General features: G+C 34.2%; 1 protein-coding gene across 24 annotated transcripts in view; it reads left to right on the top strand.

The window, feature by feature from the left end:
* RIMS2 (regulating synaptic membrane exocytosis 2) overlaps positions 1 to 13,604 on the top strand; it is a 448,889-nt gene that overhangs the window by 45,578 nt on the left and 389,707 nt on the right. The window lies entirely within an intron of this gene.

A 13,604-nucleotide genomic window follows, 5' to 3' on the forward strand; every position in this document is an offset into this window, starting at 1 on the left:
TTTTGTTGGTTTTGGGTACGTTTTTCATCTAAGAAATGCATGCACCTCTTTGCTCAGAAGAAAGGGGTGAGTATTTTTGTTACAAAATAGCAACATAGAAATTTACTCATTTGTGAACTTGAGAATCACTTTTAAACTTTTTTCTGTAGATTGCCTTTACTTCTCATTTATACTACTAGTATAGGTATTAAAAAATACTGAATTTACAAAATTTAATTTCATACACCCAGCTGAAAATTTATACTGGTATTGTTGCTCTGCAGAATCTGTAAACTTGTGAGTTCTTCATGGATGTTTAGCATGTGCTACATTTTAATTCACGGGACTATTATCTGAGCTGGTTTTGATGTCACTTTGTTTTTTACTAATTTTCTTTTATATTTACTGTCTTCATGAATGGCAGTTCTATTAATTTTAAGTGTACTCTAATTGCAAAAAGACATGAATGAATGTTTGCAATTAGCTAGGAATGAGAACAATGAGTGTCTGCATTACAATAAAGATTTAGGACTCAAAAGATCATTCAAAGCTGCTATGCAGGATTTCCTTATTAAACATTTAGAACTTTTGTTCAGATAAGAATTTGAATAACATATGTTTAGGAATAATGATGCTCACAAAATAACTGTTTCTACAGGTAGAATTCTGTTAATGCCTCTAGTATAGGTGTAGTTTTGCTGAAGGAGGAATTTGAGATCTGAAGTTTATTTTTTCTATCCCTACCTTCCCCCTGCTACAAATGCCTTTAACCTATTATAGCTAATCCCAAGTTTCTGGAATCTCAGACTGATCACTCTTAGAAAGGAGTAATGAGTGTTGCAGGTAAGATGTGTGTCAGGGAGAGTGTACTGAGTTCTTAATTTGCTAGTAAATTTATTCCCAGGAAACAGAAAACAAAGGAGGAAAACTACAGATTCTACTTTATAATGCCAAGCAAATGACATTATATCCTTTCAGGAAGGTCAGGTATTGAGTCAAAATGCTAAATTTTGAGAGAATACTGTATTCTTAAGTAGTGTTGGTGAAAAGGTTTAGAGGTTACCAGCACTTGAGTTTGTGTCTTGAAGATTGTTTGAAGATTTTTTTCGCTGCCTGACTAGGAAAGTTAATCTTAGTAAAAATATAGAAAAAAAGTCAGACAGAAAATGGTAAGATTGTTACAAATTCAGGGGTACTGTATTCAGTTTCAGAATCAGAATGGTAAAAGTGATCACACAATTGATCTTTTTCATCATTCTGGGAGAGAATTTTGACATTTGTAGGAATGAATGTACTACTTTCAGGAACCACTGGGATATACTTTTTGAATCAGAATAAGAAGGAAAAGAAATGTCCCAACAACTTGTATTGATTTAAACAGTAATTTATGTACAATTTCAGAGGTTAGATTGCTCAGAGGAATAGTTATAATAATTTCTGAGTAGTTGCCCTATGAAAGCCAGTTAAAGAAGTTTAAATAAATATGGAATTTACTAAATAGTAATACAATTTTTATTTGATTGTGATCTTGCATTTTTTGGAATCCAAAGTTCTCTCCTGGAGTGTCTGTTTAGAGAATAGATATTTTGTTTTCACTGAGAAATAGGAAAAGTTGCACACATCAGATTCTCATTTCTTTCTTAATTCTACAATGCAGGCAGAAGTGAAATTGAAGAGTTTTTTAATTGGTTATTAAAACAATATTTTGAATAAACTGTAAAAAGACACTGAAAGAAAATTAACACCCAAAGCAAAAATCAATTTTTAATGTCACTACAGCCTTGAAATATAGAACAGTCTGATTAATCAATTTGCATTGTACTCTGGAATGTCAAACCCAGAGGACCCACACCCATAAGATTTTCATAGGCTGACTAAATCCACAACTCCAACCTGGAAATGTCTCAGATTCAGCCACTGGCCACTACAGAGGATCATATGTGGCAGGACGTGATGCAAATTAATAAAAATTATTAATATAGTTTAATGGTTAATACAGTTTAAGCTTTTAAAACTAAAACTTGGCATTTTCAGCCAAGACAAGATATTTTGATGAGAAGCCCTTACAGCTTAGATTGAAATAAAATATTTTAATTAATTTTTATAGCAGGCCATTTATATGTTTTTAAGCTTCTGCTTAGAGTGTTATTTGTGACATAGAAACTATTTGAAAGAATTTCAATTCTGATAAAAAAAAAAAAATCAAAATTGTTAAAGATTCATTTTACCAATGTGTTCTGTATGAGGTTTTCTTTTTCTTTTTTTTGTATGTGTTATTTCCTTTATTAATTAGACCCGATGAGTTGTTTTCTCTTTAGAAGGCATTTGCTAAAGTAGTTAATTTTTTAGAAGACTGGTGGTATTCTCTGAATATCAGTTTTAAAACCTTAGAAGTTGGATGTTTTAAGTGCAGAGAGAGTGGAATGTATGCAAAATTGTCAGTAGTTTCAAAACTGGCTGTGCTCATAGATTTGGATTATATTAATCTCTGGATCCCAAAGAGATTGTATTTGTTTTACTCACTAAAAAAAATACAACCCCCAGTTTAGTTGGCATCTATGATGCAGCTCTAGTATACTTTGCTTGCTCATTGTAGATAAGTCTGTACAACATAAAAAAAAGAAAAATGTGCACAAAAATGATCAATTTTAATAAACTCTTCAAACTAGGAGAGCTTTACTCATGCAAAGCATACAAGACATGGGCATACAAACAAAGTATCAGAAAAAAACCCTGGGAAAATGGTGTTCCAAGTATCATCTAACTTTGGTTCACTTTAAAATAAAGGTGCAAATAGCAAGCAAACCCCAGCAGAATACTGATAAAAAGAGAAATGTAGACAGAAATAGCAAACAATTCTGGAATATTTTCTTTCTTAGTGGAACATTGTTTCAGGCATATAAAACCAATGGGAAAGAACATTGCCACTATTGTAAACTGTGTTGCTGTCAGTAATCATGCAGACAGTTTATAATAATATTCTTTTTATGACTCTAACTTTTCTAGTCATCAAATGAATCACCACACAACATCCGTTTTTAAAGAAAACCACTCATGCTTTCTCTCAGTAGCATGTAAACTGGGCATTGTGTTTACTTCAAGCATCTCATGTGGTCAGACACATCACAGATAGATAAGTTTATATCACAGTAATTTCCTGTGACTTCCAGATATGACCTATAAATGATGCAGAATATGTGAATAGAGAATTCAATGCTATCTGCAAGTATTCCCATTTATATTTTTATTCAACAAAATATATTCTCAGGAAAAAACCCAGTATTTTATGTTTTATTTTCACAAAAGAGGTATTAATAATAATATAATAATGTAATAATATAATGATATTATAATCATAATATCATCCTCAGCATCATATATGTAAAATAGCTTCTATATTATTATGTGGAATATATAATAGAATAAGGTAATAACATAGGCATGATTATCTCATAAAATATTAAATAAAATATATTTATAATCATATTTCTAACTATCAAGATTTATGTGAAAAACAACACCAAATCAGAAAAAATGAATGATTTCTTGATAAATAGACTATTTGAAAGGAATGTCATTAGTGTGCATTACTGTTGTATTTATCACTCATTTTTCTTTTCTTGATTTTTCACTTCTTTTTTAAATCTTAGAATCTAATTTTTTGTTTGTTTGTTATTGTAGCAAAAGTTATATTGTGATGCATTTTTGGTAGGGAACTTGAATTTTTCAAGTCATTTGGTAATCCAGCCTCACAGCTGAAGCACTTGTCCTGCCAACACCATGTTTATTATGCAATAGTGATCCAGAGGGGCTGCAGGACACAAGTCTGCTCCAAAAAGGGGCTCTGTGCTAAGGCTGCTTTGGAAGATAAGAGGAACAAATTAGTGATATTTTTTATTTCTGTTCCTGTTGTATCCTTTGCAATAACCCTTCTCTAGGATTGCCTGAACTCTGGAAGAAATTTGAATCCATTTCACCCAATTAAACGTCACAGTCTGAGAAATACTGGCTTATTGTCTGCTGTGTAGTTTTTAAGCTCTAGTGTACATGATTTTCAGCTGGTGGATATCTCAGAGATAATAATATTATAAAATAGCTATTTAACAGGCAAAATAACACATCAAGTCCAATGTAATTACCAGTGCATTTAAAATTAATTACAGAGTTAAAATTAATTGTTTTTAATTCACCTGCTAGCATCTGAGCCCAGGGTTGCATATTTCACTAGCAGCTGGTGACAGAACAAGCATCTATAAAAACAATTTCTGCTGGAGATGCTTGGAATGCCATCTACTGTTGAAAAAGTAAAAAATCCAATCCAAAAGCAACTCAAAACCCTTAGGAGAAATTTCTTTTTTGATGGAAACTTTATTTACATTAGAATTCAACTAATGTTCTAGAAAGGCCCTAGTGTGTTTGATTTCAATATCCTGGCTTTTGTATCAATTTTAAAATCAGGCTTTCTGCTTCATTTTATGAATTCCTTGAGAATTTCAGTTAATTGCAAAACATTTTGAAGCAGAAGTAAAAAATAAAGTCTTATCTTTCCAATACAGAATCAACAAAAATTGCATTAAGTTAGGAAAGTTGTGGTGAAGACACTGAAATAAATCTCCCTTAAAAATCATTATGGTTAAAATTTTAATTTAAAATATTTAAGCCTGTTTTGAGTGTTTTATAAGAAAAGCTGTTGTAGGACAAAACCTTTTTTGGTATTTGATTATCCATTACTGAAGTTCACTCTGGTAAAGCTGTGTTTGGAGATGATAGATTTACTAAAGTTTGAGTAGTCTTGTACACATGTATGTTACATTTGGATGTATTTATGCATGTGTTATTACTATAACAGTGGGAAATGTTTGCATTTTGGTCATGAACAAGACTATAAAATTCACAGTCATCTTTATTTCCAGAAGTAAAATATGGCTCACTGTCATGGAGCTATTGCGGTACATTTCACACATCCTTTAGGCAAGAATGTAAAACATTTTTCCTTTTACAAAAATATGTGTACAAAAATGCACATAATATTTTTTTCCTCTTTACCCAAAATATGTGGCAGACCTAAGTGCTATTCCAGCACTTTGGAGAAACCTGACCTTTTGAAAATAGATACAGTCAAATGAATGCTAGCTGTCAAAAATTAATCTTTTCTAGAGTTTAGGTTGTAGAGGTATCTGTAACTTCAGCATTTTTTTCATGCAAATCTCACCCAAGGCTTGCTATATGGTCCTCATAATGATAAAAAAATTGCATCTAATAACAAATATTACATGAAAATTAGACAACTATGTCTCTATTCCTTCTTGGAAAATTAGAGGAAAGTCAAACATTTTTTTTCAGATTTGATGCCTGCTCTCTCAGATTGATTTCTTTCATTCTCTGTAATATCCACAGCCTGAAATAGCCACATAGCTGCAGGACTTAGGAGAGTAACATTTACTAAATTGGAGAAAAAAAATTAATCCAAATAAAACTATTTCCCACCAATGAATTGAAATATGCATGTGCTTAAAGCTCAATCAGCTAAAACATCCTGAGTGAAGGCAGTTGCTGCTTACCTAGAGGCTGTGAACAAGTGTCAGGCTCCCATGTGAGGTCTTTCTGCCTTTTTAAAATATGAGAACTGGGATGAGAGAGAGGTCAGGGCTTTTCAGGCTGTGTGAGGGAGACTTTAGTGTGACCAAATACAGAGCAGGACAGTGACTGTTGTCTCAAAGTTGAACTTTTGACAGAAATTGAAAGTTATTTGTAGGAACATTGCCTTTTTTTTTTTTTTTTTTTTTTTTTTTTTTTTTGTCTGAAAAGGGGTCTACTGACAGAACAAACTGATTGGATTCAAGAAGGTATTTACTTGTATCTCATGTCCTTGAAATGGATTTGGAAATTCATCATAGTGAAGAATGATGCAACATTAGCTGCTCTTTAAATGAGCTGATAGAAACTAAACTGGCAAACTACTTTTAAAGGAATATTCCCTATGGTTCAAGGATTCCTTAAACTTGTGTGCTTTTTTTATCTGCTGCCCTTGACATCCTTCATAGGCATTAATTTGATCTTTGTTTTGTTCTTACTGCATTTCTAATACAAGCTAATTTTTGGCTTTATGTTGCAAGCTGGCTGGTCCAATCTTGCAGCTATTATGTATGATGCTGGAGATGAACAACTGACAGATATTGGTTGCTTTACCCAGAAAAAAGCAAATCTGTGGAACTCCTAAATCAAATTAGTGACATGACAATCTGAAAAAAAACTTCTGAAGTTTTAGGATTGAAAGATACAATTTCACCCATTATAATTCCTTTGTTAAGATTGTTTATACTGTTTTCTGGTTGTTGCCCCTCTTTGACAACTTCATGTGATCCAAGACTTTCTATTATTTATTACTTTATAATTTTTTGTTTTTCCAAGTTTTTGTACATGCCTCATTCCCTCAGCAGACTCATGATACTTTCATGGGAAGCAGCTGGTCTGCTGCAACTGGGCAACAAGATATAATGCTGAGGGCTTTCAAATTCTCTCTAAGGAATTCCCACTTGCTCTGTGATAACCAAAGCACTTTTTTCCTTACTAAATATAGGAAAAAGCTGCAGTAGTTAATTTTAAACTACGTGGTAGGTTTGGAAAAACATATAGACCTTTTAATATCACCTCCCTGGTCTAAGTCTCCTGCTTGCAGTTTTTTATAACCTTCAAAAGAGAGCATTGATTGGTGAATTAATTATTGGAACTGTATATAACATATTTATATGTTATTTACAGTATGTGTATACACTGTATATACATACAGTATATGTGTAGCTGTCTATAACACAATGGCTACTGTTCATTTTAGTACTTATTTATTATTCCAGTTGTACTATAATAACTTTCTCATGTGCTGATTGGTGAGTTTGGCACTATTTTTTATCATTTTACTCTGAACACCATAACAAATATCAAGGAAGAAGTCTGGCTGAGTTAGGACGTGTGAGAAGCCAGGGAGCTTTCATTGGTAGAACACAGCATCTCCATCTCCCATCTCAGAAACGAATGGTAGGAAACAATTCTGCCCTGAGGAGTTCTTATCCTAAGATAAGCAGAATCTGATTTATTCTGCTGATTCTGAAATAATCAAAACATGCTGTCATTTCTTCAGTTTTAAAGTTCAGGGCTGTTGAGCACTGCTTTTGGTCACAGTGAACCACATTTTAGTAGACATTTTATAAAAATATTAGTGTCAAAATATCACTTTGCAACTTGTTTGTCTGGAACCATAGATTAAACCATCCCATTTCTAATTAACATCTAAATGTCAGAGCAGGCTTTATCTCACAGCACTTGGTATGTTTATGGATGATGTTCATCTGAGGCTCATTGAGGGAGCTCATTCAGCTTAGACTGTTATACAGGAGCATGCATATGTCGGTGCTTATCTGTAAAGTATGTATGGTGCCTTCGTGTTGCTTGTTCTATGTCTTTAAGGCAAATTTAGTTTGGATTTCAAGGAATGTTTGACCTCTTAAGCTTGGATTTAGGTAGGTTTTAAATTTTTTCTGTGTACCAGATATTGTTTCTAGCTCAAGTACCCAACTTCTCCACCTGCTTTTCACTTATATCAAATATCCGATTACCACTCGGCCACCGATTGTGGAAGTGCTTTTTTGGAAACTACTGGTATGTTTGTTACAAACAGAACAAAATTACAGAAAATTCACCTCCACATATCTTCAGGAAAATATTCCTCAAGACATCACTTTGCTGTCAAAAATATGATCCTTCCCAATTCAGCTGATTATATTCTCTAAATTAATAAAACACTTGGAACAGTAATATAAATTAAAGAATTTAAGTTTGATCAAAATAGTTAAACTGCATGTTTTTATGTGTATGCTTTTATAGCATCAATAGGGCAATCAATGCAAAGAATCAATTCAGTAATACATAGTATTTTAGGGTTATGTAATGGGCATGGATTTATGTTTGACCTCCTTTCTTGGAGTTAAACTTACTTACATAATTTAACTTAATTAATCTGTAGAGATGCCTTCTCAAGAAAATAGGTGGTTGTATATGAATATATGTCTGTGTTAACTCCCCTGTTCTGTCAAGAGTGGATGCAGGCAAAGTTATATACTGTGCTTGTGTCGTGTTTTGACTTCCAATGTGTGAATGTAGTCACTGCAGTCACTGCAACTAATCCTTTTTTTTTTTTTTGTTCATTTGGTGCAGGGCATTTAATTGAAATACTGTTATGAAGATTTAGGGAAAGAAAGAAGAAAGAGTCCACGGCAGGCAATCTAGGAAAATGGATTAATGGACCTTACATATTAAGACAGGGTGGTGGAAACCTCTGAATGTTGCTGGAGCTGATGATCTCTCCTTTTCAGCACAATTAAAATGAGGGAATGGGTATCTCCACAATGGTTTGGATATAGTTATGCATGGAATGCAATTTTTTGGACAGAAATAATGGAAGACACAGGGAAGCAAGAGGAAAGGGAGGTTAGAATTTTATCATTGTTTCTTTAAATCTGTTTTATTTTCAGTGCCATTTTCAAGGGTGTAAGTTCCAGGAGAGGAAGTTGTTCTAAATTAAGAAATACTGCCAATGGTAAATACTTTTAGAGATTATTATGTTCATATACTATGAAAATGGGAACATATAAATTCCAGAGAAAGCTAATTACATACCTTCCTTAAAATCGTTTCACTAGTTCTGCATTGAAAAGACATTTGCTAACTATGCAGTCATTCTGGAATATTTCAAATCTGTTCTTCATTGTGGACAGTTATTGGAGAGAGAGAGAACACTTCAAAGATGTTGGCCCCTTGACTCTTGAGAAAGCTGCCTCTCTGTACTATCCTCTGGGTTAGTGGGGTCTGGAATGCAAAGAAGTTAAAATACTAATCCTGAGAATAATATTCAGTTTAATTCACCTTTTAACATAATAATTGGTTATGAACTAGTTAGCATTCATGCTGCTGGTTTTATTTGAATAATAGCAGCTTAACAGATTTTTATTGCATGTAATATAAATCTGGGTTTGAGATGAAATTATTGCTGCTGTCTTCTCTCAACCATTTCTATTTCTTTATTGTGAACAAAGCTGGAGGTCACTGTCAGTATGGTATCTGCAGAGGAAGCAAAACGTGACAATTCTTTTTATAGATCTGAGACTGCCCCTCATCCTTCCTTTATGATTTGCTTTAGGAAAACCAGATAGTTTGGTGCATTAATATTTAATTTTATGTTGATTCTTAATCAAGTTTAGTGTAACATGCATTGCTCACTGAAACTGCTGTACATATATCCTGCTTTGTTATTAGGATCTACGTTCTCTTAACCTAAACATTTCATGCAAGTTTCCCACTCTCTGGAATTCCTAGGCAATACATTTAATAAAAATAACTACTCTAGAAGCATCAACAGCTTCATTTAATTGATACTAGCAACATTACAGCATTAATCGTAATAATAAAATACATTCAGATTTTTTTTGTTTTCACACATGAGTTCCAAGCAAAAGATTGACTTGCTTTTCCAATCTTCTCAATTTCAACAAAAAGGGCTAGAAAAAATTTCCATCTTGGTCCATCCTTGTCCACTGAGTTGGTGAGGAAATACAGAAAACATAGGCTATTATTGAGCAAAAGACTGAAGCTACTTGCCTGTAGCATTTTTAAATGAAACTGATACAGATTTATATAGTGTTATATGCTATGTGCTCCACACAGTGTTTCTAGGAGACATTAGCTACACGCAGTTTACTCCTGCAGATTAGATCTCCTTGTGCTTGTAGGTCCATGGATGGCAAGTTGGGAATCTTGGGAGTATTGCTGGGTTAGAGGTAGATGTTATGATGTTTATCCCTGCCAAGGATGGCTGATTCTAAAATACAGATTCCCCAAACATCACTTGAGTAGAACTAATACAAATATCTAGGAGGTGTAGAGTTTGTTTTAAGGGTTATTTTCATAGATTGAGGCACTTGAGTTCTTCCCCTATGCTTTTGTGGCTATGCAGCCAAGTATGGGAAAATAGAGATGAGCTCTGGTAACAGAGTGCTTTTTAGTTTACCTGTCTCCAAAGCACCTTGTGGAAAAATTATGGTTTTGACATAGTAGATTTTAGAGAGGAGCTTTTACTGGTGGCAGTTGTTGAAAAATAGAAAAGTATTTAGAGTTTAAAGGGATAATAGCAATTTTTATATTGATGTTTTCGTTACTTAGTTTTCTGCTTCAATTTTTCTTGTTCTCTTCCCTCTTCATTCTGTTATGTTCTCATATTCATTCCCTGTGCCAGTGGGAATAGCCTTAATCTTTGAGGAAATTTTTATTGCACGGAGAGGATCTAACATCAAAAACTGTTCACTGAGACTTGAGATTTAGCTTAATGATTCCAGCTACTGGAAAAGATCAAAGGGGTCTGGCACTTGGACTGTGTAGACTTGCAGAAGAACACAAGAGTAATGGTGCTGTGTATGTTTCAAAGGGCAGAGGTTCCCCATAACAAAGTGCTAGGTGCAAAAATACTTTAATGTTGGCAAGTAGAAAAATCCTGGCTTGTTTTCAAGTGGAGTAGTGTATGAAGTATTGATCTTTAAAAAAAAAAAAAAAAGTTGTGACAATATTTTCAAACTCCTCTAATGTTTTAGAACAGGTGTTAAAATACTTAGTATTCTGTACTGTTAGAATACATTGTTACTCAGTTACTGTTGATCAGACACATTATCTGCAGCCTGTTGGTGTTTTTAGATCAGAATTTTCTTCTAGTGAATAATGAGAACTGGCACTGTTCTTGGTAGAGTTTTGAGTGGATAGAACTGAAAAGACATAGGAAGGTTAAATGAAGACAGGTAGCCTGGAAGGAGCAGAATGTAGTTATACTGCATGGGGTATTTCAGTTGGTCTCTTGAGAAAATGGAAGTTTGGGGGTTTGCTGACCTGGCAAGACACTTTCAAGCGATTGTTTATTGCTGATTTGTGAAAGCAATGGATAAATATGGGAGTACACAATCCAATGAAACACAAACCAGCTCTTGTAACCAAAGGAAATACAACTGTATGTGTACATGTAGACAGAGTTCAAGTTATCTGGAGTCTCTTTCGTCCTTTTCTGTCTAGAAAAAGATATTTAAACCACAGCAATGCTAAAAATACATTCAGTGCATTTCATCTAATATATAATTATTTCTATCAGTTGCTACAACTTGTAATTTCATCTGAATGAAGTCTTTTGGAAAAAAAGAAGCAGAAATTAGTCAGTGGGTTTTGGATTTAGATCCAGAATCTGTATGCATTCTCTGACCTTGAAAGATAAATACCTGGCTGTACACCTGAAGGGTTTGGGCCTGTTGATCCACAAGGTTAATATTAAATTAAAATCATATGGTAGAATCTATTAATTCAATAAATTTTTTAATAATTTCTTTTTGAATTTGTACTTTGTCTTCTATGCTCGTTATAAAGTCAAGGAAGATAATTTCCTAATCCAGGGACTGAAGGATGTATGGAGAGTGCTCGAGGAATGCGTCACTGTTATATAATAATGGAAGCTCTTGTCCTCACATAACTGCAGTGTTGGAAAGTGGATAGGGAATGAGACAGAATTCTAGGAGGCAAAAAGATTAATTTTTAAGGGAGATATTTTGAATTGTAGGGTCATATCATATCCTGACTTAGAACAAAGTGTTCCTATAAAGTGCTGAGGAATTAATTTTAAATGCAGGTTTTCAACATGTCCGATAATGGACAATACATTTTATTTGATGGTGCAAAACTGAAATTGCTTGTAAGATTTTCAAAAATACCAAGGGTTTGCAGTGCAATTGAAGCCACCATATATATATGTACTATAATGTAAATATGCTAGATCTTGTTGGGAAAAAGTGTACCAAAGATTTCAAACTACACACTTAGGATCTTACAGTCATTTGATCTCAGTTCCACATGTGAAAAATGATTGACCATGGTCACTATCCAAAGGAAAGATGTTGGTTGTAATCTGATTATGTGAAGGGCTTGGATTTCCTTTGTTTGGTTCAATAGAGCAATTCACAATGAAGTAATAAAAGAGTCGAGTACAGATGTTTGGAAATCGTGTATGGAAAGGAATATCTAGATTAGTGATATATTCCGTTTTCAATGTCCAGTTGTCAGGGAGGTCACATTTCAGTGTCTAGTTCTGTGTAGGCAACTTCAGAACTCTGAATTGTTATCTAGGAGTTTTCTCCTCACAGCTGACCATGGAGCTGTGAGCCTTAAGGCTCATAGTGCTGTAAATTAAATATCCTGAGTCACCTAGAGAGAAAAGTATGGACATGCTTTGATTTCCCAACCCTCCCCTTTCTCCTGCTTTGAATTTTCTACATTGAAAAACAAGTGTGGATTATCTTGATTAAAGATAATTATATGATTAAGGTGCATGGTAGAGTGGAATTGCAATGGCATGTGACATTATAGTTTTGACTTTTTTTTTACTTTTTTGTTTAATATACCTGCTTTGTGGACTTTATTTATTTATTTGTTTTGGTTTTTGTACTGTAATGTTATTTTTTATATACATTTCCAAAATGCTGAAGAGGCAAAACCATGCTAGAAGACAGTTTTCCCTTTCGGTACTCAGTTTTGGAGAGATATTAGTATTTCTCATTATCCACTTATTTGAATCTTATGTAGTCACTGAATCCTGTTTATGGAGTTATTTCCTGTCATATCATATGGTGGATGAGATATGGAGGTATTTTGGTGAACTTTATTTTTATGTGCAACACCAAGCACCCACTTAAAATTATGAGCCTGTGCTTCCTGTTTAGTTAGGTGAAAGTATTCTCTATAGAGAGACAGTCAGAATAGCTATATAGGAACCTTTTTGGGTTTTTGAACATACAGGAAAAGTAGATCCTTACTTGATATTTAAGACCAATACCTGCAATTAGAGGATGTAAATATTCCTGTAGGTAAATGTCTCTATTCTTGGGTTTTGTCAGGTTAAACCCCAGTCAGTAAACAAGGCCCAGGCAGCTGCTCACTCATTCCCTCACCAGTGGGATCAGGGAGAGAATTAGAAGGGTAAAAGATAGAAAACTTGTGGGTTGAAATAAAGGCAGTTTAATAGGGAAAGCAAAAGCTACTCACACAAGCAAAGCAAAACAAGGAATTAATTCACTGTTTCCCCTGGGCAGGGAGATGTTCAGCTATCTCCAGGAGAGGAGGACCCCATCAGGTGTTACAGTTACTTGGGAAGATGAACTCCATCACTCCATATGTCCCCCCCATCTTTCTCCTATGTCCCCCAACTTTATTTACTGAGCATGATGCCACATGCTCTGGAATATCCTTTTGGTCAGTTTGGGTCACCTGTGCTGGCTCTTTCTCCTCCCAACCTCCCATGCACCCCCAACTTCCTCACCAGGGTGGCAGTAGGGGAAGCAGGAAAGGCCTTGGCTCTGTGTAAGCCCTGCTCAGCGATGGCAAAAACATTTCTGTATTATCAACGTGTGCTCAGCACAAAGTCAAACCACCCATATCAGCCACTGTGAAGAAAATTAGTTCTACCCCAGATGAAACCAGCACAGGTTTGGTATAGAACATCAGCTTGCTTGTTTAAGTTAAAGCATGTATTTTAGATGGAATATTTTGCT

Source organism: Serinus canaria, chromosome 2 (genome assembly GCF_022539315.1).
Source record: "Serinus canaria isolate serCan28SL12 chromosome 2, serCan2020, whole genome shotgun sequence".
NCBI lineage: Eukaryota > Metazoa > Chordata > Aves > Passeriformes > Fringillidae > Serinus > Serinus canaria.